This window comes from Eurosta solidaginis, unplaced genomic scaffold (assembly GCF_040869045.1).
Source record: "Eurosta solidaginis isolate ZX-2024a unplaced genomic scaffold, ASM4086904v1 ctg00001252.1, whole genome shotgun sequence".
Classification (NCBI taxonomy): Eukaryota; Metazoa; Arthropoda; class Insecta; order Diptera; family Tephritidae; genus Eurosta; species Eurosta solidaginis.
This window is the reverse complement of record NW_027137030.1, coordinates 183,184-187,880: the sequence shown is the minus strand read 5'-3', so window position 1 is coordinate 187,880 and position 4,697 is coordinate 183,184.

Genomic DNA, 4,697 nt, shown 5'->3' with positions numbered 1-4,697 from the left:
GCAGGAAACTCAACAAGGCGGAAACCAACTACTCGCCCACCGAGAAGGAGTGCCTCGCGATAGTCTGGGGAATACGCAAGATGAGGCCATACTTGGAAGGATACCGATTCAAGGTAATCACGGACCATATGTCTCTAAAGTGGTTAAACTCCATCGAAAGCCCTTCAGGCCGTATAGCACGATGGACCTTGGAGCTTCAACAACACACTTTCGACATTGAGTACAGGAAAGGGAAGCTGAACCTGGTAGCGGACGCACTATCACGGCAGCCACTGGAGACCCTACGCCTAGCAACGACAACAGAGCCACAATGCAAGTGGTGGCACAAGCGCGTCGGCGAAGTACGCACTAACCGCGAGAAATTTTCTGATTACATGATACAAGATGTACCGCCATATTCCCTGCCGGTCACACGATGAGGAAACGGTCCCCTGGAAATTTTGTGTACCAACACCACTGAGACAATGAGTGTTAGAAGAAAACCACAACATCCCAAGCGCTGGACACATGGGCATCCACCGGACGGTATTACTGGCCCGGCATGTTTCGGAACATCAGTCGATATGTACGGCAGTGCGAGTCTTGCAAGAAATAAAAGGAGGCACAGCAAAAACCAGCAGGGAAGATGCTCACACAGGTGGCCCAAGAACCATTCGCCACGGTATGCGTCGATTTCGTCGGACCACTCCCACGATCCACACACGGGAACACGATGTTATTAGTATTTTTCGACCGCTTCAGCAAATGGGTGGAATTGGCCCCCATGAGGCGTGCGACAGCAGAGGGCCTTCGCCGCGCGTTCAGAGAACGCATCCTAGTAAGATTTGGTGCTCCCAAGATACTGATATCGGACAACGGCGTTCAGTTCACCAGCACAATGTGGCAGCGTTACCTCAAGGAAATGGGGATACGACAACAATTCACGGGTGCCTACACACCGCAAGAAAACCCGACGGAACGGGCGAACAGAACGGTAAAGAGGATCATAGCGCAACTCACCAAATCACAACACAACAAATGAGACGAATTTCTCCCAGAGATCGAGCTGGCCATCAACACCAGTGTAACCGCGTCCACAGGGTACAGTCCAGCCTTCCTCGTACAAGGACGGGAACCGCGATTACCAGGGGCATTGTTTGACGAGGTCAACCCGGGGACGGGCACAGCCACCACCACGGCAGAAGAAAAATCCGACAGAATGCAAGAGGCATTCAGAATAGTGAGGCATAACATGGAACGAGCAGCGGCAGACCAAGCACGGCATTACAATCTACGGCGGAGAAAATGGACCCCCGTAGTCGGCGAACTAGTGCTCGCAAAGAAACACCATCTCTCCAAGGCCGGGGAAAATTTCGCGGCAAAGTTGGCCCCCAAATATGACGGACCCTACCAAATCCTAGGATATGTATCCCCAGTTATACTCAAAATACGAAAACTCAACGGAGGAAAGGAAAAAACTGTCAACATCGCGGAACTAAAAGCATATCATACAGCAGAGATCATCGCGTGAAACCAAACAAATTCAGGGAGAACAATTTTTTTATATTATTAACTAATATCAAGGACAATCAAGCGCCGGTCATTCCAACGCAAACCACCGAGGTGACAACATCGTTTTCTTTCGCTATACGCGCAAACAGGTACGCTGACGTCGTACACGGCATTACACCATTAAATACTACAGGCGACGACGTCAACAACGCGCGTGGAACTACACGCGCAAATAGGTACGCTGACGTCGCACGCATCATTAGACTACCAACGCATACGCCGATGGGTCCGGAACGTCGACCTGTTTGGCAAGAGTGTGGTCCTAGCACCCCACAACACAGCTAACCACTGGTACCTGCTCGGTCTGGCAAACGCAGCAGTCACCCACCACTTCACCGACACGGAATGCTGGCAGGAACGATATATATGGGTAGCAGACTCTATGCACAGGGCCAGAGTCCCCCACGCAACCCACGTTTGGGCAGATTTCCTCCGGTGGGAATACATACTGCGGTACGGAGACAACGGTTTTAAAGCGCAGGAACTAATACTCGAGGTGCCCCAACAACTCAACAACAACGACTGTGGCGTCTAGTAGCCGAGAATATGGAGAGGGTTTTACGATACACAGGGAGCGGAGAAGGAATGCCCGGACTGTGTAAACAGCCGTTCACGGAGGAAATGGCGAGCAAGAAGCGCACAGAAATGCTGGCACGGTTCCTACGAGACGGCCGAAAGCCCAAGGAAACCATACAAAATACTACCACCACATACCACTCTCACGCAGCTCCACAACTAAGCACCGAGGACAACACCCACCCCATAATACCGGACACCAAAACGAAGCCACACACGACAACAGAAGACCTCCAAGTAATAACCATCGAGGCTAAAGACGCAGATGGACCAATGCTGGACCGATTCCCGGAGATAGCAGGGGAGGTACGGGACAAACTCCGACGCATCGCCGAAGGCAGAACCTACTCCCGAACAAGATTCGTGACAGAGAAATACCGGGTCACCATAATGAAAAGCAAGGCATACGACTACTGAATACCGGGGGCTCACTCTCCGAAGTGGGGGGGGAGGGGGTGAGGACCAAATATAACACCATTAATTTGGCCCACACAAAACGACCCCACATCATATTCGATACAGCACTAACACAACAGCCAGTCACAAAAGGCTATAGCAACAGACCAACCAACAAGTTCAATACAGCATACATCATATTCGATACAACACTAACACAACAGCCAGTCACAAAAGGCTATAGCAACAGACCAACCAACAAGTTCAATACAGCATTGACACAACAGCCAGTCACAAAAGGCTATAGCAGCAGACCAACCAACAAGTCTCAGCAACACAACGGGCAAGCACAACACTTTAATGCCAACACAACAAACTAACAAATCTCAGCAACGCAACGAGCGTTCGCAACATCGAACAGCAACCATGGTAACGCAACCATTTGAGCCAGCAATACCAAACAAAGCAATAAAAGGAGCAACACAGCAGGACAGAAGTTAGTTAGCACGGAGCTGTGGCCGTGACTAGAGCTACTTGTGGAGCGTCCCTTGAAGTTGTCGGTTCTACCATGCGGACAGGTCGTTTCACAGGAGTAAGTCGTGGCCTCAAGTGGTGAATGTGTCGGTTATACCACCAAACACCGCTTGAGACTTCGCCAGCAACGGCCCTACCACGGTAACGCGCGTCCGCCCGCCTGCGCCGACAGTGACAGCGCCACAAACAGTGATACGCAAGCATATACGTTGGCCGCAACAGCACCATAGCTAATATATACGCTGGCCGCAACAGCACCATAGCTAGTACACTACATTGGCTTCAGTACTGCGCCGATCTACTGCGCTGACCACGACAGCGCCCCGATAATATACCGCGTTGACACAGCAAAGTTACGCAAACCTACTACGTCAACTGTACCAGAGTTACCCTCGTGCCGAAGCACGGAGCTGTGGTCGTGACCAGAGCTACTTGTGGAGCGTCCCTTGAAGTTGTCGGTTCTACCATGCGGACAGGTCGCTTCACAGGAGTGAGTCGTGGCCTCAAGTGGTGAATGTGTCGGTTATACCACCAAACACCGCTTGAGACCTCGTGAGCAACGGCACCACCACAGTGACGCGCCCCGCGAGCAGGTGACATTCGCCATCCAAACTACCACGCTGGTTACAATCGCAAACATACTACGTTGGCCATAGCATTACGCCAATTCACTACCCCGGCCACAATCGCACACACGCTTCGTCGGCCACAGCGTTACGCCAGCCACTACGCTGACCGCAACCGCAACACGCTAACATATTACGTGGACCACATCACTACGTAAACATACGACGTTGGCCACAGCATTGCGCCAACCCACTACGCTGACCGCAAGCGCCAACATACGACGCGGGCCACAACAGCGCTACGCAAGCACATTACGTTGGTCACAGCACCACGCTGGCCACAACAGCACTACGCACACATACTACGGTGACCACAGCAGAGTCACGCAAATATACGACGTCAACCACACTAGGGTTGCGTACATACACGCCAAAGCAAGGCGTCACCGAAACACGTTTTACACACACTCAGGCAACGACCAACCGGGCGTCCTAACTGGACGTTCCTAACGGGACACGCACGCCGACGCAGGGCGTCACAAAACACATTTACACACACACAAGCAACGATCATCGAGGCGTCATAACGGGACACGAGTACCGTTGGCCCGCCACGCAGTATAGAGCAAGCATACAGTGAAACGAAAACAACAAATATTTCTTCTTTTGATTACGTAGAATTTTTCATTTTAATTATAGTGTACATACATATATAGAATTGGAGAAATAAAGTGAATTTATATGATTTGCACGGTGTCCCAAATCTACAAATCTATTGTAAACGAACCTTGGGCACGGCGAGTATACCCCTAGCGCTTATTGAAGAACGGACGGAAAAAAGCTTCGTTACAACGTATGTAAATAGGTATGTGGGTATTATCAATTCATGCTTTTTTTCGGCTTCGCATGCATATTTATCAGTTTTGCCAGGTTGATGCGACTAAATCGAATGAAAATTACTTTAAAGCTCTGAGCAACAGCTTTCATTTGATATCCATATTACACTCACATTCTAGGGGTATCCGGGTCCACGTTTTGGCCCATATCTCGAAACCCTAGTCACCCAGCGGTATA